We start from the raw sequence: 27,840 nt of genomic DNA, 5'->3' as shown, positions 1-27,840 counted from the left end.
CCTTCCACTCCCACCTAGGGCTGCAGAACCCCTGGCTTAGCCCTTCTCTTGTTTCCTTGCTTGGCTTCCAACCAAGAGGTTCTGACAAAGAAGCAGTCACTAGAACACATCCTCTTTGTATTACTATAGTCAGGTGTTATAAAGGATGCTCAAAAAGAAGGCATCTCACATGCATATGGAAAGTACCTTCTGCCTTTAATCCAATCAAGGATTTATTCTGCCCTGTATAACAGGACCATCTCCCAAACTTTAGATACTGAGTGAGAAAGAAATTTTTTGCAGAGCTGGCCTAGGCTGTGGTCAGCACATGGCATCTGTGCTTTCATAAGCTCTGGGAATAGTCTAACTGTACCTTCATCCTTATCTCCATGGAGTGGACACTGATTGATTTTTGGCCACCAATATCCATCCTCCCTTGTTTTGGTGATTTGAGGCATGCCCCCTCCTCTGGAAGTATGACTTTGGTGGGACCCTACCCCAGTCTCCAAAATGAAGCAAGTGTCAGCATGGCCCACAGGGATGGGTGAAGGGGGACACCTGGCTCAAGTTGGTCCAATCAGAATAAATCACAGGACTAAGAGCAGGGGATTCCAAGAGGAAACAGTCTCTTCCTTTACATTTAATATGGACTGGGGGAGAGTGACCTCGGACTTATGGGGGCCACAAGATAGCACCTGGGAATGAAGCAAGTACAGGGAAAGACAGACCTGAGTCCCAGGAATAGATTGCCCTGATGATTTCACTTGAGCCCCTGAATTGTGCTTGAAGCCAAATTTCCTCTGGATTTTTCCACTCTTTGGGTTAATTCCTTTGTCTCTTCTTAAGCCTGTCAAGGTTCCTTTTTTATTTACAACCAAGAGAGTCCTAGGTTACCCACAGATCTTGTCACAGTGCCTAAAGTTTCACATTGCTTATTTGCTTGTATTAATAGAGGAAGTAAAGCTGAAAATTGCAAATATGCTATCAACCATCATCCCAAATGTGCTTTGTAGTTTGATAACTGTCATTTTTATTTACTTGGTAATACAATTTGACATTAAGCACTCCAAGGATAGAACCCAAAATCACACTGAACAAAAGCAGAAAAGTCCACCATGAAGTTTCTTAGTCTATACCTCTCCTTTTATGTGATGTCCCTTGGAGTTCTATGAAGAACAATAACTCAAACCCTGGGAGGTAATGAAAACTTCCTGAACGTGTGGAGCTTGCAATGAGCTATGAATGGATAGGATGGTAGAGGTGAAGGTAAAAGGAAAAATAATTTTTTTGTTTGGCAAGCATTTTGTTTCCAGTGACTTCCAGAGATACCATATACCATAGAAGGAGAACCCAGAATTCTCTTCCTTGGATTCTCTGTTGGATTGTTTATGAGCCACTTTTTCAATGTCTTTATCCAAAGTTGGCCAATCAGGTGGAGCTTTATAAGCCCATGACCTTGAGACTCTTTGATTCACTCCATCAATGCTATTTATTGAGCACCTACTATGCGCATCGGATCAGATGCTGTACTAGTTACTGAGCACTGGAGATTTAAAGATGAATGAGCACCCAAAGAGCTTAGAGTCCATGAACAATGCAGACAATGCCCCCAAGACTATAATAGAGTCTGATTAATGCCATTACAGAGCTGAACATGTGGCAATGACTAGGACACCTGCCCCAGGCTAAGGGATGGAAGAAGGGACTCAGGACAAAGAGACTTTTGAGCAGGCATCAGCCAGCAAATGAGATGTAGGGATGGCCATTGCAGGAAGAAAGAATAACATTGGCAAAGGAACGGCGGTATGAGAAACTTTGGGGCATTTAGTGCACTGGATTTGGTAAACTGAGCTCAGGTACAAGAATGGGAAACAATGCGGGAAGAAGCAAACACTTTGTCATAGTGGCTCCTTCTGCCAAGCCAAGGACTGCATTTGTCTGGGGAAGCCTTCAGTGGCTCCCCATTTGCTACGGAATAAATTCTAGAACTCTGGACTCCTTGAATCAAGACCAGCAAGACATGCTTTTGCTTTTTCACATTCTAATAGCAAAAAAAAAAAAAAAGCAACCTATATGATGAGGGCAGAGTCTGAAGGCACTCCCTGCCTGGCTTGGCATTTTTGTTCAAATCGGCTGTATCCTTTTCCTTATCTCGATTTTCCTGGTAACCCTGGGCCCAGGAGATGAGAGGAGCCACAAATATCCCCTCCAAGTCCCACACTCACCCGCCATCAGGCCGTACTCAGCTTAGAATCATTTTTCATTTGGTATGAAGTCATTTTTAAAGTGCCTGCTTCTCATTAGGAAGGTAACCCGATAGTCCCTGCAGGAGATGCACAAGAAGCAGAAGTGAAACAGGCTTTTTCTTCAGACTCTGGCATTTTCCCTCACTGGCTCTCCTTCTGAGCATCAGTGTTGATGAGGCTTTTCTGTTCAGAAAACTCTGCCTAAATCTTAGACTCTGTGGTATCTGTTGTTGCTGCTTTGTCTGTGTATTTATGCTGGTTTTGATAGACATCTTTTCATAAAACGGTTCAGGTCCAAAAACATTTTCCCATGTGAGGATCCGCCATGGTTCAAATATGTCCCAGGTGTGGCTCCTTGAACATTCAGTTTACACGTGATTCTCATTACACAGTCCCCAAGGGCTGTGAAAACATTTTCTTGAGCTGCCCCCAAACATCCACAACTGTGAACTGGTAAACGCCAATTGGAAAAGTACTGTTTATTTAAACTGCAGCCCGGGCAGTCCCCCAGCCTGATGCCTACTCGGGTTCTCCACAGCTCCATCAGCCTCCTGGCCAACACACCCAAGGTGGCTCTTGCCCTGTCACATCCCTTAGGTCTCTCAATGTTCCCTCAGCCTTGCCCTGGATTTTCTGACTCCAAGACACAGAAGCAAAGAGACCCGTGCAAGCAGAAGTTGCTATCAGACTTCTGAAGCCCACATCCTGATCTACTCTCTAGCTCACACTTCAACTTGCACAACTGGACTTGCTTATTTAGCCTTTTAAAAATACTACTGTTTGATAATCCTTTAGTTAAAAGCAGTCCACAGAAGGGACCTGACCAAATCACTAAGGGAAACGTAGCTTGCAAAAAATAACACTGGACCAACAAGAGGGGAAAAAAAGAGCATTCGTGAAGGAACACTTTAGGATGACTTTGGAAAAGTTATTTTCCTTTCTGTGCCTCAGTTTCCTCATTTGTAAAATTAGAACTTAGACCAGATGGTCCTTAAGCTACCAAAACACTGTGATTGAAAATACCATGTTGAAATACTATGATTCTATTATATAGAATATGGGTCATTAATAAAGTAAATGTGTCAATTTAACTTGAATAATAACATTCTCTTCTTTGCGAAGCATATAAGAAACCAAAATCTCATATTTGTCATCAATAAAAAGTCACCTTTAGAGTGGAAATAAAGGAGAAAAGCCTTAAACATGTGTAATACATGGAATAGGGATTAAGATAGTGGGGTGGGTTTTTTTTTGAGCATTCTTTAGAAGTATTCTTATAAAAGGCAAACTTGACTCCAGAGGTTTAAAACCATTCCCAGCAGCAAGCAGCAGCAGACATGATAATAAAGAAGAAAGTCATCATCCATGATGAGAGAGCTGGCTGAACTCCACCGTGCCCCACACCATCTCCAGATAACTTCGAGAGAGCTTTGTGAGAAAGCCACTGCACGTGGGAACCCTGGGCCTGATCTAGGGGAGGTCCTTGTGACAGAAACAGCCCTTAGTCCCTTACCCTGGTCAAACTCCTCTGCAGAGAAAAGAAAGAGGAATGAAAGGGCAGCTCAATACAGACACTCAGTTACAGGAACTGAGATCTGAGTTTAATTTGAACCCCTGAGGAGTGCCAATTTTGCAGGTGAGGCTAGAAAAGATGACAGCTATAAAAGAAGTCAGATTGGCCACGGCAGTTGAAGGTTCTAGAAAAGGAACTCTCAGGCCCAGGGTGCCACTCTGGTGCTGAAGGTATGGGGTTAGGGTCCAGGATTCAAGGAATCTATCCATAGTGTCAGGATCCTGGTTCCAGCAAGAAACTGGATTGCTAACTCTGAAACCCAGTCTACTCTCCAGTGGCAGATGGGGCAGGGCCTGGTGATGAATCAAGCTTCTGGGAAGGATGGGCTCCAGAGCCAGATGGTGATATCAGACCTTAATGAGGTAAGAAAAATCTGATCTGCTTCCATCTCCTCCCCTGAACTGCTCCTAAAGCGCTCCTCTTCCATATTCCATCTAGTTTGGATACTTGACTTGATGACCTGTTTGGTGTCATGCGTTCCCTGGAAACCTCGGCTAACTGGCCTGAGATAATCCTCACTGTTGCCTGGCTCATTACACATTATAGAGCCATGGAAGGTTATTGCATTCTTGTTGATCCTTGGGATATAGCCCTGCCTCTGGACCCCAGCCAACACTTTAGCAAAAATTGCAGGATCCAGAAAAGATCCCAACTCCAGATGTATGATTTTTTTTAGTCATTTTTTTTTTTTTGGACATATTTGACATCACCAGTAGAGACTAGAACCTACTTCATAGACAGTTTCCATTAGGTGTTTCCACATGAGGGCAGTGAAGAGCCGTCCCGTGTGTATCTCATACTTCTAGGAAGCCCTCCGTCATTAACTGTTTCCAAGGCAATCATTCAGGACACATATTCAGTCCTGACTGTTTGTTACAGTTATAAGTCCTTATCAGTGACTCCAAATTCTAATCTATCCTGGACCTTCTAGATTTTCATACCAGCTTTTCCTGCTTTGGGGCTTCATATCTTTCTAGAGAATTTAGATCTGCCTGCTGTAGTCATCTCAGGGAAGCATTAAAAGTCAAGAATTTTCCAGGCTACATCCATATCCTGAGGCTTCAGGTTCACTTTAAAAAAATGAAGGGGGAGATGTGGGAAGCGTGGCACACCCGGAAAGAGCATGGAAGTTTCGTGTCCCATCCCACATACTTTTCTCTATGCATCTCTCGCATCTGGCTGTTCCTAAGTTATATTCTTGTAATAAACAAGTAATCTAGTACAATCAATTCATACTACAGAACCACTTCCAGAGGACTTGGGATTTCACAAGAGAAACCATCAATGGTTTAATTTCTGGGAAACATCTTTCCTTTGGGAAACATCTGATTTCCCAGTCATGTGGCTGACAGGGTCTTGGTGCTCTGGCCTGGTGTCAGGCCTGAGCCTCTGAGGTGGGAGAGCTGAGTTCAGGACATTGGACCACCAGAGACCTCCCAGCCCCATGTAATATCAATCGGTGAGTGCTCTTCCACAGATCTCCATCTCAATGCTAAGACCCAGCTCCACCCAATGGCCAGCAAGCTCCAGTGCTGGATATCCCATGCCAATCAACTAGCAAGACAGGAACAAAACCCCACCCATTAACAGAGAGGCTTAAAATCATACTAAGTTCACAGACACCCCAAAACACACCACCAGACGTGGCCCTACCCACCAGAAAGACAAGATCCAGCCTCATTCCCCAGAACACAGGCACCAGTCCCCTCCACCAGGAAGCCTACACAAGCCACTGAACCAACCTCACCCACTGAGGGCAGACACCAAAAACAACGGGAACTACGAACCTGCAGCCTGCAAAAAGGAGACCTCAAACACAGTAAGTTAAACAAAATGAGAAGAGAGAGAAACATGCATAAGATGAAGGAGGAAGGTAAAAACCCACCAACCAAACAAATAAAGAGGAAATAGGCAGTCTACCTGAAAAAGAATTCAGAGTAATGATAGTAAAGATAATCCAAAATCTTGGAAATAAAATGGAGAAAATATAAGAAAAGTTTAACAAGGGCCTAGAAGAACTAAAAAGTTAACAAACAATGATGAAAAACACAATAAAGGAAATTAAAAGTTCTCTAGAAGGAATCAGTAGCAGAATAACTGAGGCAGAAGAACGGATAAGTGACCTGGAAGGTAAAATAGTGGAAATAACGAACGTAGAGCAGAATAAAGAAAAAAGAATGAAAAGAATTGAGGACAGTTTAAGAGACCCCTGGGACAATATTAAACACAACAACATTTGAATTATAGGAGTCCCAGAAGAAGACAAGAAAAAGAAAGGGTCTGAGAAAATATTTGAAGAGATTATAGTTGGAAACTTCCCTAACATGGGAAAGGAAATAGTCAATCAAGTCCAGGAAGCACAGAGAGTCCCATACAGGATAAATCCAACGAGAAGCACTCCAAGACACATATTAATCAAACTATCAAAAATTATATACAAAGAGAAAGTATTAAAAGCAACAAGAGAAAAGCAACAAATAACATACAAGGGAATCCCCATAAGGTTAACAGCTGATCTTTCAGCAGAAATTCTGCAAGCCAGAAGGGATGACAGGACATATTTAAAGTGATGAAAGGGAAAAACCAACAACCAAGATTACTCTACTGAGCAAGGATCTCATTCAGATTCAACAGAGAAATTAAAACCTTTATAGACAAGCAAAAGCTAAGAGAATTCAGCACCATCAAACCAGCTTTACAACAAATACTAAAGGAACTTCTCTAGGAAGGAAACACAAGAGAAGGAAAAGACCTACAAAAACAAACCCAAAATAATTAAGAAAATGATAATATGAACATACATATCGGTAACTACCTTAAACGTAAGCAGATTAAATCCTCCAACAAAAAGTCATAGATTGGCTGAATGGATACAAAAACAAGACCGGTATATATGCTGTCTACAAGAGACCCACTTCAGACCTAGGGACAAATACAGACTGAAAGTGAGGGGATGGAAAAAGATATTCCATGCAAATGGAAATCAAAAGAAAGCTGGAGTATCAAGCCTCATATCAAACAAAATAGACTTTAAAATAAAGACTATTACAAGAGACAAAGAAGGATGCTACATAATGATCAAGGGATCAATACAAGAAGAAGATATAACAATTGAAACTATTTATGCACCCAACATAAGAGCACGTCAATACATAAGACAAATGCTGACAGCCATAAAAGGGGAAATCAACAGCAAAAGAATAATAATAGGGGACTTTAACACCCCATTTTCACCAATGGGCAGATCATCCAAACAGAAAATAAATAAGGAAACACAGCTTTAAATCACACATTAAACAGGATGGACTTAACTGATATACATAGGACATTCCATTCAAAAAACAACAGAATACACTTTCTTCTCAAGTGTTCATGGAACATTCTCCAGTATAGATCATATCTTGGGTCACAAATCAAGCCTTGGTAAATTGAACAAAATTTAAATTGTATCAAGTATCTTTTCCAACAACAACGCTATGAGACTAGATATCAATTACAGGAAAAAAAAACTGTAAAAAATACAAACAAAGAGACGCTAAACAATATGCAACTAAATAGCCAAGAGAACACTGAAGAAATCAAAGAGGAAATCAAAAACATACCTGGAAAAAAATGACAATGAAAACACGACAACCCAAAACCTATGGGATGCAGCAAAAGCAGTTCTAAGAGGGAAGTATATAGCAATACAATCCTACCTCAAGAAACAAGAAACATCTCAAATAAACAACCTAAACTTACACCTAAAGCAATTAGAGAAAGAAGAACAAAAACCCCTAAAGTTAGCAGAAGGATAGGAATCATAAAGATCAGATCAGAAATAAATGAAAAAGAAATGAAACAATAGCAAAGATCAATAAAACTAAAAGCTAGTTCTTTGAGAAGATAAACAAAATTGATAAACCATTAGCCAGACTCATCAAGAAAAAAAGGGAAAAGACTCAAATCAATAGAATTAGAAATGAAAAAGGAGAAGTAACAACTGACACTCCAGAAATACAAAGGATCATGAGAGTTTACTACAAGCAGCCCTAAGCCAATAAAATGGACAACCTGGAAGAAATGGGCACATTCTTAGAAAAGCACAAACTTCCGAGACTGAGCCAGGAAGAAATAGAAAATATAAACAGACCAATCACAGGCACTGAAATTGAAACTGATTAAAAATCTTCAAAGAAAAAAAAGCCCAGGACCAGACGGCTTCACGGCAAATTCTATCAAACATTTAGAGAAGAGCTAACACCTATCCTTCTCAAACTCTTCCAAAATATAGCAGAGAGAGGAACACTTCCAAACTCATTATAAGAGGCCACCATCACCCTGATACCAAAACCAGACAAAGATGCCACAAAAAACGAAAACTACAGGCCAATATCACTGATGAACATAGATGCAAAAATCCTCAACAAAATATTAGCAAACAGAATCCAACAGCACACTAAAAGGATCATACATCATGATCAACTGGGGTTTATCTCAGGATGCAAGGATTCTTCAATGTATGCAAATCAATCAGTGTGATACACCACATTAACAAACTGAAGGATAAAAAACATATAATCATCTAAATAGATGGAGAAACAGCTTTCAACAAAATTCAACACCAATTTATGATAAAAACTCCCCAGAAAGTAGCCATAGAGGGAACCTACCCCAACATAATAAAGGCCATATGTGACAAACCCACAGCCAACATCATTCTCAATGGTGAAAAAATGAAACCATTTCCTCTAAGATCAGGAACAAGACAAGGTTGCCCACTCTCACTGTTACTATTCAACATAGTTTTGGAAGTCCTAGCCATGGCAATCAGAGAAGAAAAAGAAATAAAAGGAATCCAAATTGGAAAAGAAGAAGTAAAACTGTCACTGTTGGCAGATGACATAATACTATACATAGACAATCCTAAAGATGCTACCAGAAAACTACTAGAGCTAATCAATGAATTTGGTAAAGAGCAGGATACAAAATGAATGCACAGAAATCACCTGCATTCCTATACACTAATGATGAAAAATCTGAAAGTGAAATTAAGGAAACACTCCCATTTACCATTGCAATGAAAAGAATAAAATACCTAGGAATAAACCTACCTAGGGACACAAAAGACCTGTATGCAGAAAACTATAAGACACTGATGAAAGAAATTAAAGATGATACAAATAGATGGAGAGATATACCATGTTCTTGGATTAGAAGAAGCAACATTGTGAAAATGATTATTCTACCCAAAGCGATCTACAGAGTCAATGCAATCCCTATCAAACTACCAATGGCATTTTTCACAGAACTGGAATGAAAAAATTTCGCAATTTGTATGGAAACACAAGAGACCCTGAATAGCCAAAGCAATCTTGAGAAAGAAAAACGGAGCTGGAGGAATCAGGTTTCCAGACTTCAGACTATACTACAAAGCTACTGTAATAAAGACAGTATAGTACTGGCACAAAAACAGAAATATACATCAATGGAACAGGATAGAAAGCCCAGAGATAAACCCATGCACATATGGTCACCTTATCTTTCACAAAGGAGACAAAAATATACATTGGAGAAAAGACAGTCTCTTCAATAAGTGGTGCTGGGAAAACTGGACAACTACATGTAAAAGAATGAAATTAGAACACTCCCTAACACCCATACACAAAAATAAACTTAAAATGGATTATAGACCTAAATGTAAGGCCAGACACTATCAAAATCTCAGAAGAAAACATAGGCAGAACACTCTATGACATAAATCACAGCAAGATCCTTTTTGACCCACCTCCTAGAGAAATGGAAATAAAAACACAAATAAACAAATGGGACCTAATGAAACTTAAAAGCTTTTGCACAGCAATGGAAACCATAAACAAGACAAAAAGACAACCCTCAGAATGGGAGAAAATATTTGCAAATGAAGCAGCTGACAAGGGATTAATCTCCAAAATTTACAAGCAGCTCATGCAGCTCAATATCAAAAAAACAAAAAACCCAATCCCAAAATGGGCAGAAGACCTAAACAGACATTTCTCCAAAGAAGATATACAGATGGCCAACAGACACATGAAAGAATGCTCAACATCATTAATCATTAGAGAAATGCAAATCAAAACTACAATGAGGTATCACCTCACACCGGTCAGAATGGCCATCATCAAAAAATCTACAAACAATAAATGCTGGAGAGGGTTTGGAGAAAAGGGAACCCTCCTACACTGTTGGTGGGAATGTAAATTGATACAGCCACTATGGAGAACAGTATGAAGGTTCCTTAGAAAACTAAAATTAGAACTACCATATGACCCAGCAATCCCACTACTGGACCTATACCCTGAGTAAACCATAGTTCTAAAAGAGACATGTACCACAATGTTCATTGCAGCACTGTTTACAATAGCTAGGACATGGAAGCAACCTAAGTGTCCATTGACAGATGAATGGATAAGAAGATGTGGCACATATATACAATGGAATATTACTCAGCCATAAAAAGAAACGAAATTGAACTATTTGTAGTGAGGTGGATGGATCTAGAGTCTGTCATACAGAGTGATGTAAGTCAGAAAGAGAAAACCAAATACTGTATGTTAACACATATATATGGAATCTAAAAAAAAAAAAAAAATGGTTCTGATGAACCTAGGGGCAGGACAGGAATAAAGATGCAGACGTAGAGAATGGGCTTGAGGACACGGGAAGGGGGAATTTCAAGCTGGGAAGAAGTGAGAGAGTGGCATGAACATATATTCACTACCAAATGTAAAATAGATAGCTAGTGGGAAGCAGCTGCATGGCACAGAGAGATCAGCTGGGTGATTTGTGACCACCTAGAGGGGTGGGATAGGGAGGGTGGGAGGGAGACACAAGAGGGAGGGGATATGGGGATATATGTATGCACGTGGCTGATTCACTTTGTTTTGCAGCAGAGACTGGCACAGCATTGTGGGGCAATTATACTCCAATAAACATGTTAAAAAAAAATGAAGGAATACCAAAATAGAGTTTAACATTACATATTTGCATCAAACGTTAATATTTTTAATGCAAAAAGTATGATTCAGTACAATTGTAATATAATTATGCTGCTCAACACAGAAGATTCATCCTAAAAGTCTGTAGAGAGTTAGGTCTGAGAATGAGATCCAAAGTTTTACATCATTCTCATTCAATCTTTTAAGCCATACACAATTTCATTTGGATATGAACTCAAGGGTTCCAATTGCAGGCCCTTTGTAAAAGTGAGCCCTGGTTGGAGTGAGCTCCCTGGCCTCCACCTGACAGGTGCTTTTTTTTTTTTTTTTCCCAGTTGAAGTATAGTTGCTTTACAATATTGTGTTAGTTTCAGGTGTATAGCAAAGTCATTCAGTTATATATATATTTTTTCAGATTATTTTCCATTTTAGGTTATTACAGAATTGAATATAGTTCCCTGTGCTATACAGTAAATCCTTGTTGCTTTTCTACTTTATGTACAGTGGTGTGTATCTGTTAATCCCATACTTCTAATTTATCTCTCTCCCCCACCTCCCAAAGGCAGGTTCTTTCTCCATACCAAACCCTACCTCAGCTAGTCAAACCATCCCTGCCTGCACCCCCTGTGGTTGAAGGTACTTAGACAAATCCAATCCTAATGATTCACACCAGTAGAAGCACCTAATGGGAACAATGACACAGAATATACTCAACTTGATTTCCATATGCATTGCCCTTCCCTCTCTCCTGCTGGCCAACACAGGATTTCTAGCTTATTTTTTCCAAAATAATGGAGGACTTTTGTGGGGATGGAAAGATGGGTGATGAGGAAGAGACTAGAAAAAGTCCAGGTGAAGAAGGTCCTTCTGGCTTCTGAACAACCAGGAGAGAGAGAGCTCTCCCACCTCTCTCTGATCCTTCTCTGCTGTCTGCTGAAGCCATCCTGAAAGATGAGGCTACAAAAATGTCAGTGAAGAAGTTGAACCCAAAGCAATGCCAGGCTTTGTCAAACTCTCTGTATAGCCTCCAGCTACCAGCACTGGAATATTAGTGTGGATAATGCTCTTCCTCCAGCACCATTTCCTATGTTGATGAAATTCCTCCCTTTGTAAGTCTTTGTAAATAATGGCCCATCCCCCTTCCGAAGATGGAAAAAAACTTGATATCCATTTTCCCAGCCCTCTCAACAGCTAGGACATGACTACATGGCTTACATGTGGTCAATAAGCAGCATCCACCCAGCCCTTTGAATACAGAGGGAGTTACAATTAAAGTTACTCACAGTGGCTTTAGGGAAGTGGGCAGTGGCACAGGGGACAGGAGCGCTGGTGATGCCAGGGGCACAGCTTACAGAGACCATGCCCGGGGTGGGACTGTGGTCATGCTTCCTTGCTCCCTCTGGAGCCTGTTCATCAGCCTTCCCATCTATTGTGTGATTACCTGATAACGTTCACATAAATCTTTCTCCTGGTTAAGTTAAAGAGAGTCCATTTGTGTGCAAATAAAATACAGATCAGGTTGGATTAGATTGATTTTTCTATCCCCCTTTGTTGAACTCAAGAGTGGCCATGTGTCTTGCTTGAGTATAAGAAATGTGAGCAGAAATAACCACGTGTCACTTCTGGGAAGAAGTTTTAAGGACCAGCCCATAGCTTGCACTGTCTCTTCTCCTTCTGCCAGAGGGGACAAACACCAATATTTCAGATAGGCCAAGGACCAGCTGACCTATTCTGTCAAAGACCAGAAAGTGAAGATTTTTGGCATTGTGGGCTTTACTGTCTCCATTGCAACTACTCAATTCTGTTGTTGTAGCACATAAATAATGTGTAAATGAATGACCATGTCTAGATTTCAATAAAATTTTATTTACAAAGACAGAAGGCAGGCTGGATTTGGCCCACGATGCATAGTTTCACAACCCTGAGATAGACACAGCTTTGTCAGCCTCAGTCCTTGGAGAAAGAAGATGAGGAGCAGAAACACAGCAACTTACAACAAGCAGGTAGCCTGTGTGAGAAATACAACTTTGGTTTTATAAGTCATTTAGCTTTGGGGGTCATTTGTTACCAAGACATGACACAGCCTATCCTGACTGATACATGAAAATACAGAGATAACCTCCATGAGAGTAAACAAAAGTTGTTTTATGTGATTTGATGAGGTTGGATCTATGGAATGAGGCAAAAACTTCTTTACATTTCAAGGTCAAAGAGCCTTTGGTTCTGTGATATGGTTTCAAAGGGACTACTGGTGCCTATGACACCATGACCCTCTGTGATGATTCACAGAGCAGCAGTGCAGTTCTGCCTCAGAGCGGACCACTGGGACAGGAGCCCAGAGGACTGGATTCGAGTCCTCCACTCGCCACAAATTATCCGTGAGACTCTGAACACTCACTTCCTCTCTGGGTCTCAAGTTCCCCATGTGAAAACAAAACGGTGCACTGGCTCTGAGACACCTTCCTCAGTCGCTACCATTCACAGACTCCCCTCAAGGGCACTATTTACCAGATGCCTGACAACAGTAAGAGGTACCCAATGACCGTGGGTCACAAGCAGCACCCTGTCTGCTGGCACATGCACACTGAGCTCCTGGAAGGGGATGGCATTTTCCAGAACCACAGGAAGCAGCACGATGGAGCCAGCAGAACAAAGCCGCCCGGGGTGAAATGTGAGTTTTGTGCCCACGCTTCTCTTCATCCCTTCCCTACTGAGAATTTAACACTCAGCAGTTTAGTCACTCTTGGCCTTGGGAATAAATTCCTTCATGCTCCTTGGTTGTTTCCAAAGTATGTTCTCATCTCAGATTCAGTAGAAATATTTTTTCAAAAATCGAGGCTGAAAGCAGAAAACCAGGACCCCTCATTTCTTTCTTTACTTTTATGCCCATAATAGCATTGAGGACCTTCTCAGAGCCAACAGCACACACCGTACCAGACCCAGCCCAGCGTCTGGTGCCACTAGCGTCTGTTCCTATGAAATTCCAGTTTAATCCCCACGCCAGAGGCTTAATCCCTGAACCCTGAATCAGTCCTTGGCAGAGAGACGGCTCTCAGCCGACTTGTAAATTTCCACCCGCCAAAACCCCCCAGGCCAGTCAACAACTCAGCAAGCTCTGGGGTTCTGGGGTGAGAACCTGTACCCAGCCCTGCTGTCATCTCAGGTCAGGACACTCAGGCAGGGAAGAGTGGAAGGGAAGACTTGCCAAAGCCTTCATCTGCTCTAAGGCTCTTTCCTAATAACTGGCCATAACATCTGGGTTTGCCACCATTACTGTCATTCTTTTGTCTGTTGCAGAGGTCAGCAAACTACACTCACAGCCCAGATCAAGCCCATCAAATGTTTTTGCAAATAAAGTTTTATTGGAACACAGCCACACCTGTTTATTTCTGTATCGTCAATGGTGGCTTTCCTGCTACAACAACAGAGCTGCTATTGTAACAGAGACCAATGGCCCATAAAGCTGAAACTATTTACTAACTGGCCCTTTATAGAAAATGTTGGTTGACCCCTGGTCTGGTATTTTCTACCAAAAGCAGTTTTATGTTACATTAACTCATCAACAGCTCTGAAAATACTGTCAGGCTACTTAATCTTCAGGATGACTAATAGGGAGCAAGACCCTAAAGATTACGGGACAAGTCAGATGAGTGTGTGTGTGTGTGTGTGTGCAGTGTGTGTGCATAAATTAGATATGCCGTCTAGGGAAGGGAAACTGAAAAAAAAAAACGTGAACGGTTAATAAGTTTAAGCAAAGCTTTTAAGAGAAGACTCTGGGAAGGTAGCAAATAGACATCAGAACACTGGGCCTTGGGAGAAAAAAAACAAATTATTATTAATGATATTACTATTAGAGTAGGCAAAGTGTTTCACACACACATCACCTTATTTAATTTCCCCTCTGAAACCACATGAGGTATTATGGAGGATGTAAACTTTATATTGGAGGGTCCTGAGTTCTGAAATGGCTCATCCAAGGTTACCTGGTGAATGGGACTATAATCCCTTTCTTCTACTTCTGAGTCTAGTGCCTTTTACCATGGACGTTTAAGACTTCCTTCAAGATTTGCCTCAGGCTGAACATACACCAGAACCAGATGTGCCCTTTGACAGAGGACCAAAAAGCCTAGTAGTGCCTGATTGGGAACATAGCCAACACATGCCAACACAGGGCAAAGGAGGGGAGTGCCGGGTAGAGCCAGCTCACACTCATCCCCCACTGCTACACCCGCGCCATACCGCACCCCAGTAATTCTAGACCTCCAGTGCCTCAGCTTCCTCTGTATCTGACTTTGACCCAAAGCTCAAGATTTTAAATGATAATAATAATCAAAAACACCAGATGCCTACCTTTCACTTACAATATTTGAGCTAATTCTAACAACCCTCTGAGGCTGTAGTTACATTCTTTTTTTATAAGAATACTGAGGCTCAGGGAGGTTAAGTAACTTGCCTAAAGTCACACAGCTGATAAGAGAGGGAACCAGAACACAGATCAGCTCCGAGTCCAGTCGGTGCTCCTCAGAGTGGCGATGACCAAGGCTTCAGTGTGAACTGAAACACTCACAAGAGTGTGCAAGAGGGACACGGAGGGAAGCGAAGGTGTTACTGGAAGAAGGAGAGCACGCCAGTCCTCCTACAAATTCTGCATTGCCAGGGGTGTGTCCTTGTCTACAGTAACCTGGGAAGAGCTGCAGCTGGGGCAGTGATGAGAAGGCCAAGGAAAGAAGTCTAGCTTTCCCACCTGAACCCCAAAGATTTCCTCTCTTCCCTTTTTCCTCCACAAAATCTATCTTTGGTTACTAATCAATGGCATTTTAGTCACTAACATAACTTCAGGACACGTGAGCCATGCTATAATTAAACAGGATGTATAGTCAGTAGGTTTGTAAAAGTCAAAGAACTATAGTTAGGCCTGAAGGAAGTTAGGAATTCATGAAGAAAAGAGATTGAATGTCAAAACCAAACAATAGTAGAGAAAGTTTTAAAACAAAACATGACATTCGTTCTGCATTTTTCTCCTGATTCCCACATCTTAAGCTGCCAGTGTGTGTACTGTGACAAAGGAAAAAAAAAAGATGATCCTGAAATGTATCTTTTAGGGCCATTACTTCTGGGCCTGAGCAATTCGTTAAATCTCTTCCATATTAATTTAAAAATTCAAAATAAAAACCCCAGTCCTTTGAATTTTCCATGTAGCTTTCATTCTTCATCTCTGGCTCTAACGAATTAGAAGGCATGATTTTTCCCCTATAGGAAAAGGTCTCTCTCGTACTTAAGCAGTCTGAAAAGAAAGTGTGAGACCCCTTGTCTTGACGCTGTCTGCACATCTGGTGAGCCCATCAGAGTAAATCCAAACCGCAAAGGCCAGGCTGAATGTGAGCAGAGGCCCAAAGGGGAGGAAACACTCGTGCGATGCTCTGCGCTCTCTCAGAGCAGAGTGAGTTCTTCCTTCTCTGCTCTGAGCAGAAGAGAGATCTTTGCAACCACAAAGAGTTACAGACTAGGAAAATTTCCATCTATCTCTTAGCCATATTTTTCTAAGCATATTTGCAGTGTGATTCCCTGGCTAGTGACTCTTAACAGTTTTCGTGTGTGTGTGTGTGTGTGTATGCTAACCACAGACTCTCCCCTCTTTTGACTATGTTGACTTGCTGTGCCCCATTATCTCTGTACTTTGTGACTTAGAAGGTCAGAGACACTGTTCCCTGGAGAAGACCAAGGGAAGGAAGGAAGCTGAAACAAAAATGTTTTCTCAGTGAAGTGACCTGATTACACACAGAGTGACTATTTCTAAGCCATCTCATAACTGCCCCCATTCAGTGCTGGAGGAAATCCACAAAAGCTGTAGAGGCCTCCTCCCGCGTCTGCTACTGGCTAAGCAAAAACTGCAGCTGCCTGGGGGAGGGGGTGTCGAAATGACTAGATTGTCCTTACTCCTGGGGACTGGTGGGTACCAGTGGGCATGCAGAGTTTGGAAGGAGGGACACACCTTCCCGATGACCAAGGGGTTCCCCTCGGTTAAGTGTAGTGCCAAGTATAAATTCTGCATCATCTGTTGGGGGTTGAATCTTGGCTCCACGATGGCAAGCTATGTGACTTGAGACACTCTGCTTATTCAAGTCCCTGTGCCTTAGTATCCTTATCTGTAAAATGGGTGACCGTGAAGATTGATGCAATGAAATGAGTGAGTGCCCAGAATATAACATCAGCTATTATTATTATTGTCTGAGTTCCTTACCGACACCCACAAAGCCCTTATCCCTCTCCTCCTCCCTCCAGAACATTCCGTCCTGGTCATCATTCTATTTCTCAATCAAGCCAAGATCTTTTCCCTCCCAGACTCCTGCTCTTGCTGTTCCCACTGCCTGGAACATAAGCCCTCAGCTCTCTACGTGTCTGCATCCTTCTCATCCATTCCCACTGAGTGTGAATGTGATCTCCTCTGAGACCTCCTGAAGACCACCCACACTAAAACCTAACTCTCTCCCACCCCCAAATTCGTCATCCTGAGGATTTGCTACAGAAAACTTGTCACTCACTGAAACCACCTTGTTTTCTCATTCTTTAACTCCTTTATGCTCAGCCTCTCCCACTTGGTGTGACCCACTGATCCCAGTTTACCCAGGACCTTCCCAGTTTTATCAGGAAGCCCAGCACAGGGGGGTCACTATTCCCCCGCTAGAAGATCTGGGCTTTGTTCACCTTAGTCACTCCTGTATTTTCAGCTTTAGAAAAAAAAAAAAGGGCCTGACACAGAGTAGGAGTCTGGCAACATGTGTGGAATGAAGGAAGGAGGGAATTCATATTTTTCTCTTAAAAATTTCAAATAAGTCATTCTATCCAATCACAAGAGACTCGCGAGTCCTCTCATTTCTAATCTACAAAGCAGAGAGAATAAAAGTAGAAGTTACCAGTCCCAGAGGGTTTTTTGAGCTAGAAGGAGCTTTGCTAAAAGGATGACCCCAAGCTACTCCTCCCACCCTCCAAGGTGGGAAATTAAAGACCCTGAACGAAGAGGATATTGCCAAGGTCATCAGCTGATCTATAGCAGAAACAAGATCTCTCAGGGCATGATTTATCTGAAAGTGTTACAATATATGAACTATAAAGAGGTATTCTGATGTAACATATTTACATTATTCTTTAGTTATGTCTGTGATTATTTTATCTCAGCAAGAATCCAGAATAGACTAGGCATATATAAGGAACTAATAATTTATTTAGACCTCCTATGTTGTTTTGAACTAAAAAATTACCCCCACCCAAGTGCCTAATCAATTCAAATTGCTTAAATATATTACAGGTTTTCCATTCCTTTTTAATAAGTTCAGCTTTAACACTTGCTCTGGTTCACCATTTGTCACAGGTGAGACCAAAGAAAAAGTAACATCTAAGGATAAAATCATCTGTGGACAAAAATCACTGGATGCCCACAGGCAATGAGGTCTCCACAGAAATGTATTGACTGCTACGAATAACCAGAAGAGAACATAAAAAGGGATATACCTCCATCATGAGTCTTCCCAGTTCTGTTAGCTGGGACCCTATGTGGTCAACCAGGTAGGCAGCAGTCCTGGCACATAGAGGATCTCAAATGGACAGATGGCAAGAAGTTTATCCTATTCATTCTGAGATGCAAATTCCATACATGCAGATTTTTAAAAATTTACCTTGAAACAAATTTCACCCTGCCAAGATGGAGAGTGCTCATTTCCTATTACTCTAGTCACCTCTGCCATGTATTTAGAAAGCACCTCATAATTGGAAATGGAATTTCAGAAACTTTCTTCTTTGAATTCAATAGCAACTCAGAGGACTATTTTCTGGTTATACACAAAAATCTCTGTCATTTATCAAAAGTGTGCTTCGCATGTGTTTTGATGCTGGAGCTAAATGTGAATAAAAACTCAGTGAAGCAGGCTGACTTCCCCAAGTTTACCCAGCATCAATGTTAATGGAATTTGAATTTGGATATCTTTTGTATAATTCTCTGTCTATGAGTTTGTCTATCTGGAGGCATGTGTGTTGTACACACATAAGTAAAATGCCCAGATGTGCATTTTATTTCCCAATTTTCTATTGTCAGTGCTGCTTTTGGGAAGAAGAGAGAAGAAAAGGAGGAGGAGAACCTCAGACCAATGTATACTTTTTTTTGCGAAATGCACACCCAATGCAAATTACACAGTAAAGTTAGCTGAGGGGCATAATTTGTTACACAAATAAACAAACACTATTTGGTTCAGTCTGTGGCCACTGAAGTTATAATGAAAATCTAAAAACAACTGTAATGCTTCTAACCATAAAATTATAAGGCAAGAAAGTGGATTTAGATAACTGTAAGAGCCTTAATTGTATGTTTGTAAACTCACAGACGAAGCTTTTACTCAGATTTAGCTCCAGCTCAAATAGCACATCCAAAGCATACTTTTTATTTTGCCCCTTCTTCTACCATATGAGTTGAAGACCCCAAGCATTAGAAAGGTCCATCCTGGCCAATAGGCAGGTGAAAAGATGCTCATCATCACTAATTATTAGAGGAATGCAAATCAAAACTACAATGAGGTACCACTTCACACCATTCAGAATGGCCAACATTAAAAAGTCTACAGATAACAAATTATGGAGAGGGTGTGGAGAAAAGGGAACCTCCCTAAAATATTGGTGGGTATGTAAATTGGTGCAGCCACTATAGAAAACAGTTATGGAGGTTCCTCAAAAAACTAAAAATAGAATTACCATATGATCCAGAATTCCACTCCTGGGCATATACCTAGACAAAACTATAATTCAAAAAGATACATGCACAGCAATTATACTCCAATAAAGATGTTAAAAAAAAAAAAGATACATGCACCCCAATGTTCATAGGAGCACTATTTACAATAGCTGAGTCATGGAAACAACCTAAATGTCCATCAACAGATGAATGGATAAAGAAGATGTGGTACATATATACAATGGAATATTGCTCAGCCATAAAAAGAATGAAATAATGCCATGTGCAGCAACATGGATGCAACTAGAGATTATCATACTAACTGAAGTAAGTCAGAAAGAGAAAGACAAATACCACATATATCACTTATAGAATCTAAAGTAGAATCTAAAATATGGCACCAATGAACCTAAAACAAAAACAGACTCACAGACATAGAAAACAGACTTGTGATTGCCAAGGGGGAGGGTGGGGAGGGGAAGGATGGATTGGTAGTTTGGGATTAGCAGATGCAAACTATTATACATAGGATGGATAAACAACAGGTCTTACTGTATAGCACAGGGAACTATATTCAATACCCTGTGATAAACCATAATGGAAAAGAATGTAAAAAAAGAATGTATATCTATGTATAACTGAATCACTTTGCTGTACAGCAAAAATTAACACTACATTGTAAGTCAACTATACTTCAATTTTTTAAAAAGTCTATTCTTAAAAAAGAGTGTGGTGGGAGGCTTCCCTGGTGGCGCAGTGGTTGAGAGTCTGCCTGCCAGTGCAGGGGACACGAGTTCGAGCCCTGGTCTAGGAGGATCCCACATGTCGTGGAGCGGCTGGGCCCGTGAGCCGCAATTGCTGAGCCTGCGTGTCTGGAGCCTGTGCTCCGCAACAAGAGAGGCCGCGATAGTGAGAGGCCCGCGCACCGTGATGAAGAGTGGCCCCCGCTTGCCACAGCTAGGGAAAGCCCTCACACAGAAACGAAGACCCAACACAGCCATAAATAAAATAAATAAATAAAATTTAAAAAAAAAGAAAAGAAAATGCTATTTCACTTACAAAATTAATTAAAAAAAAAAAAAAGATTAACGAAACACTATATAGCCATGGAAATAAATTCTCTTTAAAAAAAAGAGTGTGGTGGGAATGGAGAAGAAGGAAGAGAGAAATGCAGCTTAATATGGCAAAGTTAGCCATAGAGACAGGGTTTATTAAAGACGGGGTGCTTCCAGGTACACTTTACCTGTATGTGTTCAATTATGCGCCCCATCAGAGAATTCTGTCAGAATTCCAGAGTGTCAAAACTACGAGGAGTCGGAGGTCCAATATCCTCCTCTCACAGAGTCTCAGAGAGGCCAGGTAATTTTAAAGGAATTCCAGATATGGAAAGTGAGAACTCAAGTTCCCAGAACCCCAGGCCCAGCTCACTCGGCCTTCTCCACGTTGGGCAGCTCCTGGTGGCGGTGGCAGCATCCATTCCCGGGGCCAGTGTCGGGAGGGGTTTGGCCCAGTGGCGAGTGGCGGTGAGCTGGCCGTTCTCTTTAGCTGCTGCTCCAATCACTTCTCCTCCTCCAACACCTACAGGAGGGTGCGGAGAGGACAGCCGTCCACACTTGCTCCTCCCTCAAGTCCCTAACTCTAGCCAGGCCGGGGCTCAGCAACTGAGGAAGAAGCAAGGATGAGACGAAGTTTCTGCCCTGGGAGAGCTGAGGACTGCAGACCATAAACAAAAGAGAAAATGTCAGAGAGCTCCAGTCAGGCCATCGCTAGGGTTGTAGACAAAATAAAGCTGGGAGGAGAGGGCACAATGGACAGCGGTGGTATTTTAGATGGAGGGAAAGCTCTGAGTTCCTTACAGGCGACATCTGAGCAAAGAGTTGAGCAATGAGGAGGGAATGAACCCATATCTGGGGCAAGAGCATTGCAGAGAGAGGAGAGGACAAGATGACAAGACAAGCAGAGTCCTAAATGAAGGTGGCATAACCCTTTTAATGCACTAAAAACCATTAAATTGCACACTTTAAATGGATAAATGATATGGCATGTGACATATCTCAATAAGGTTGTTAAAAGATTAAAAAAAATTTTAAACAATGGATAAAGTCACTTGGATTTTTCAGGGGCATATTTTCATGAACCTTATCCACACTCCTTTAGGACAACATAAGGGAAATCATGTGACTGGACAATTCAGGTCCTTCTCCTTGTCCCTTCCCTCTTCCTTTTATTATCCTGCTCAACACGGCCTTCCTGTGACTGGGTTAGTCAATAAGTGAGTTCCCAGTAAGGCCATCACGGCTGCTGGTGGCATGTGCACTGTTGCCCCTCCACGACCACCACCAAGATTGGTATTTAGACAAAAGCCTTTAATGTCTTAACCCAATTGTCACCATTTTTGGCCAAAAGGCCTGAATCTGGAGGAGAGAAGTTGGAACTGTTAAATAACCTTCTGTAGGTTTTTTAATTTCAACTCCTATAAACCCACATGCCACAATTAAGAGTGTGTGGTCTAAAGGCTGGGATTTTTAAGTGTCCCAGTAGGCCAATAAGACAGAAATGTTTAATTCAGAGCAACTTTTCTGTTACCCTGAACCAAACCATATAGATAATGGTCTATTTTTTTTTCCAGGCATTTGTATACTAAAAGAGCAGAGAACAAGCAAAAGAAAAACTTTCAAAGAATTTTTCTTTTACTATTTAACCAAACTTCCTTTGTTCTGAGTCAGTCCACAGAAATTGTCAAATGTATTCAGAATACTTATGCATATTAGAGGAAAAATGAAGACAGATGTTGAAAACTACATAAAATAGAAATGGAGTTGACCATCTTTTTAAAGACTCACTTTGACACAACTAGCACTTAATTCCAAACATTGTCAATGAGACCCAACCTCCTAGGAAAGTATTTCATTCACCAAGGATTCCCAAGAACCACACTGATGAAGGACAAATAACTTGGCATCTGTGTTGACTCAAACAAAGCAATGTCAGTATCTCTTCAGTTTTTAGATAGCATATATCTGTGATGTGATAACCTTAAAGCCTATTTTCTCATCTCTCAGTTTGTAGGCCAGCTTCAAGTTGTTGAAACCCAGGGTCACAGAAAGGGAAAAGCAAATTACTTCAATGCAAGAAAAAACAAACGGCAGCATCAAGCTCGTACAGCTCAGCTCACATAAAATATGAATGTGGCCGAGGTTAGTGAGACCTCCAGGGGAATCCTGAGGGTGGTAAGGTGAGCTTACCACAGAAAAATGCAGGCTCCAGCTTGAAACGCCTGTAAAACTAACTGAAACAAAAAAGTACAGTTTTGTGGGGTTTTTTTTAACATACTGGGAAGAATCACCATCAGACAACTGGTGTCCATCAGGACCCACACTGGCTGTGATGGTTTCCTGACAGCAGCTGTGGATGGGTTGTCACCTTGTTTCTTTGCTTACAAACCAAACGGGAGGAAGGGAATTAACATGTCAAAGTGCAGAGATGAGATTTTAGCAGGAGAAAAATAAACGGGCAGTGGTCATTCATACAACTTGGCTGCAAGCATTGATCTTGTTTTGATGCTGTTGTTGTTGCTTTAGTTGTTTAAATCATAGTTTCTCATGCATGAGTTGAAAAACCGAATGACCAATTGAGACTCATGTTCCAACATATTGTTAGCCAGATCGATGGATGAGAGAGAGACAAAGCTACTCGGCCAGCTTTTCTCTGGAATAGACCATGCCAAGTCCTCCACGTGACCAATCGAGGAACAACCATATGACCCAACTGAATGTGGACGCCAAGCAAGGCTTTGTCTTCAGCTATGCCCCCATCTCCTTGCAGGAGAAAGAAATTAGAATCAAGTTAGAACTAAGTTATCCAACTCATACTGTGTTAATGAGTTAAGATAACTAAGAAACAGTCACCAAAGAGTAGATATCCAGTGTCCAAAGAAAGCACTCCTAATAGATTTTGTAAGCCTTCTCTTCTTTACTGCAAGGCTCCCATCACTCTCCTTTATAATAATATCTAAATGTTTCAGCTGCAAAAACTGTATTTGGTTCTTGTCAACCTGTTTCCTTTGTATCTGTTAGAAGCATCATCAAAAGTGGGATTTAATTTGTCGGGAAGCCATCCTGCTAACCCAAACATTCCTCCGAGACATCGAACTTGAAAATAACACCTTTGGGAACTGTTTTGGAGGTCGTATCAGACCTGTGTCTCTCAACCTTTGTTTAACTGGGGTGATTATATAATTTCATATCTAAACCAAGATACTTGAAGCGCTAAAAAAGGTGCTATAGATAATTATTGCTGAACAATAAGTATAAACTGGGACAGAATGAGAAAACTGGACATATGGTCATCCTTGTGTTTAACTCATGCTGATACAGTATTTTCTCTCTCTTTTTTTCTGTTTGTCCCCATCAGGCTAGGAGTTCTCCTAGCCCACCAAAATAGGAGTATCTAGCCTCTCTTTCTTGCAGTTTATATTGTGGAAAAATAATTATATTGAATATATTTTTCACCCTATAAGCACCAGTCAAGAGATCCCAGTATTCCTCCTATGTGGGTATATGTGTCTCTGCTGAATCAGTTCAAATGAAAATCACTATCTGTTGAAAACTGTGAGGGATACTTGCAGTTCCCCCAGCTCCAGCAGGTCGGTGTGCTGCCATAGAGGAACAGGAGGCCCTGTGGTGCCTCTGTACCAATGAGTAAGAGGACCTCACAGTACAACGTCACTTTACAGCAAGGAGTTTAAGGGACAGCTTCATTCTAAATGTGGGGTCTGAGTGGGGTCCAGGAAAATGGAAAGTATTTGGAAGGTTTCAATGAGTTTACTGTTAACTGGCGATTGAACAAATCCAATTGCCAATATCCTAGGCCTGGTTACTAAATCAGCTACAATAGAAATAGAAATATTTCTATTTCTAATAGAAATACAATCAAGGAGGGTACAAATGTCCTACACCATGTGGAGGACAAGTGCACGTTAATTTCTTGGTGGTTTGGGGAAAACTGGGCTTTGAAAGGGCAGGGGTGAAAAGGAATTTATGTGCCAGAAAAGGAAAATTATTTCCACAATGCAGCCTTGAGAAAGATAAGGGTGGCAACCGACCAGGTCCTTGAGACTGGTCTTGTCTGAAACTGTCACTGGTGGGGCAGGAAGTCACAAGACAATTCAATTTTGCTATTGTTGTGCCCTGGAATGGAATTGTACTAGTCAGAGCTGCCTTTGGAAAAGGAAAAAAAATGCCACAGGCATTGGTATGCTCTAACAGTTTAATAAGACAGGGTGCCCCAATGCATAGCCCTTCAACAAGAAACACCAAGGTTGATGTTTCTCATTTAAGCAAAAGGAATGAACAGGTGATAAAAAGTGTTTAGCATCCCATAGGATGCTGGCTGGAAGGTCATTGAGTTGGGGATACAGGAAGAAATCTTTTAAACTGCTTCTAGTCTAGCCATTCATCTTGATGATGATCAACCTAAATTTGAGTAGTTCTATTCTAGAATCAGCAGCTTTCAGGGCTCTGTTGGATAACTGGGGCTGCGTAAGAATTTTTACCTGAACATCATGTCTGGAAACTACTTGATTGTATGAATTATTTAGGATGGTCAGAGAGGAAGAAGGAAAGAGGAGAAGAGAGGTAAGACACTTGGGCCTTCAAGGAGTCCCAGAATTTTGAAAGGTGATAGGTGGTCATGTAAGAAAAAAAGTATTTTCAATCCTTAAAATAATCACCAAGTCCCGTAGGAAGCTTAGAAATGCCCTTGACCTGCATTAGGAAAATCTCAATGAAAAACCTCACCCCACTCCTCAGGTGTTGGGAAGGCAGGGAAGCTTCTCTGCTGTCCTTGCTACTGATGTTTCTGCAATTTATGAGAGAAGATCCAGGCTGGCTAATGTTATTTATTTGGGAGGGGCGGGTGGGAGGGGAGCAATACTGTGGTATGTTCTTTCATCTAAAGCAAGTAAATGGACAAGAATGTGTAGCTTCCACTAACCAGGCATCTTCATCCCCCTTTCTGACTCATGAATGAAGTCAGGAAGGAGTACACTTCCTCACCACGTTGTTCAGTTACCATGGCCAGATGCTTCAACTTCACACCTCCTCCTCAACAACCAGGCTCCACGGGATAAAATCAACAAGAGACTGGGGATGATGTGATTCTTTGTCCCCAGAGGGCCACATTAATAACATTAAGGGTATTTTACATTTCTCCTCTCGGGGAAGATTTTTTAACTACTCAAGGTTTGTAGTCTGTTTGAACAAGAAATCGTTTTACACATGAAAGGATGCTCAACATCACTAACCATTAGAGAAATACAAATAAAAACTACAATGAGGTATCATCATCAAAAAATCTATAAACAATAAATGCTGGAGAGGGTGTGGAGAAAAGGGAACCCTCTTGCACTGCTGGTGGGAATGTAAATTGATACAGCCACTATGGAGAACAGTATGGAGGTTCCTTAAAAAACTAAAAATAGAACTACCATATGACCCAGCAATCCCACTACTGGGCATATACCCTGAGAACACCATAATTCAAAAAGAGTCATGTACCACAATGTTCATTGCAGCTCTATTTACAATAGACAGGACATGGAAGCAATCTAAGTGTCCATCAACAGATGAATGGATAAAGAAGATGTGGCACATATATACAATGGGATATTTCTCAGCCATAAAAAGAAATGAAATTGAGTTATTTGTAGTGAGGTGGATGGACCTAGAGTCTGTCGTACAGAGTGAAGTAAGTCAGAGAGAGAAAAACAAATACCATATGCTAACACATATATATGGAATCTAAAAAGAAAAGAAAATGGTTCTGAAGAAACTAGGGGCAGGACTGGAATGAAGCAGACATAGAGAATGGACTTGAGGACACGGGGAGGGGTAAGGGTAAGCTGGGACGAAGTGAGAGAGTGGCATTGACATATATACACTACCAAATGTAAAATAGATACTAGGAAGCAGTCCCATAGCACAGGGAGATCAGCTCATGTTTTGTGACCACCTAGAGAGGTGGGATAGAGAGGGTGGGAGGGAGACACAAGAGGAGGGGGATATGGGGATATATGTATACGTATAGCTGATTCACTTTGTTATACAGCAGCAACTAACACAACAATGTAAAGCAATTATACTCCAATAAAAACGTTAAAAAAAAAAAGTCAAAGATAAAAACAAAATTGTTTTATACTCCTGAATAACTCATTCCTGTCCAACTATTTCTACATAACTTCCAGGATATGAAAACCACACAAGTCTCCCAACATGGCTGCTTTCTTTCCTCTCATAAACAAACTCAGCAGTAATCATGCCATGTGGTCACTCTGGAGCTGAGTATTGCTTAAGCTTTTTCCTTTGGTCTTTTGTTCTGCCAGACAGTGATTATGACATTTCTCCCCACGTCTAGAGAACAGAAAGGCTCTCGTCTCCTGACCTCTTGCCCACAGCCTTGTCATTTGTCAGCCATAAATAAATGATGTCAGCATGATGGATCCAGGCTCAGTATATGATGGGCTCCATACCGGCCCCAAAGATATCAGGTCCTAATCCCTGGAACCTGTAAATGTCACCTCATCAGGAAAAAGGGTCTTTGGAGGTATGATTCAGTTAAAGATCACAACATGGGGAGATTATGCAGGATTTTCTGGGTGGGCCCTAAATGTAAGCACGTAAGAGGGAGGTGGAGGGACATTTGACACAGACAGAAAAGGAGAAAGCAATGTGACCATGGAGGCAGAGACTGGAGTGATGCGGCTACAAGCCAAGGGATCCTGGCAGCCACCATCAGCTGGAAGAGGCAAGGAACAGATTCTCCCCTAGAGCCTTCAGAGAGAGCAAAGCCCTGCCAACACTTTGATTTCAGTTAAGTGAGACGGATTTCAGACTGCTGACCTCCAGAACTATGAGAGAATAAATTTCTGTTGTTTTAAGCCATTTGTTGTTAAAGCCGTAACTGGTAACTACTAGACGCAGTTACCTGGGTTCGACCTTCAGCACCTGGCAGCTGCATGCAGTCACTGCTGTGATGCCAAGTGCATCTCAGCACACTAACTTCTGTGACTTTTCCAAGGAAGAGCTGACTCTTTCCTCTCCTCAGCTGACCCAAGGAACTCAGTATCTCTGTGCCATTCTGACCTCTTGAGAACCAATATGAGGAAACAAAAGCCCTAAAGGGATATTCAGACATGAATTTCTAAGCTTGAGTGTTGGCTCCAAGGAATCTCCCCCCACCCTCACCCACAATGAGCTACTCTCTCATCTAAGCTGAAATGTCATACAAAATGTCCTCCAAGCCACTTGATGGTCATAACGATTAGGGTTTAACTGTGTGAATTTGGTTACTTTATTTTTCTGGGCTTCA

This window comes from Balaenoptera musculus, chromosome 6, assembly GCF_009873245.2.
Source record: "Balaenoptera musculus isolate JJ_BM4_2016_0621 chromosome 6, mBalMus1.pri.v3, whole genome shotgun sequence".
NCBI classification, from domain to species: Eukaryota; Metazoa; Chordata; class Mammalia; order Artiodactyla; family Balaenopteridae; genus Balaenoptera; species Balaenoptera musculus.
The sequence above is the reverse complement of the archived record's forward strand: the minus strand, read 5'-3'. Positions refer to the sequence as shown.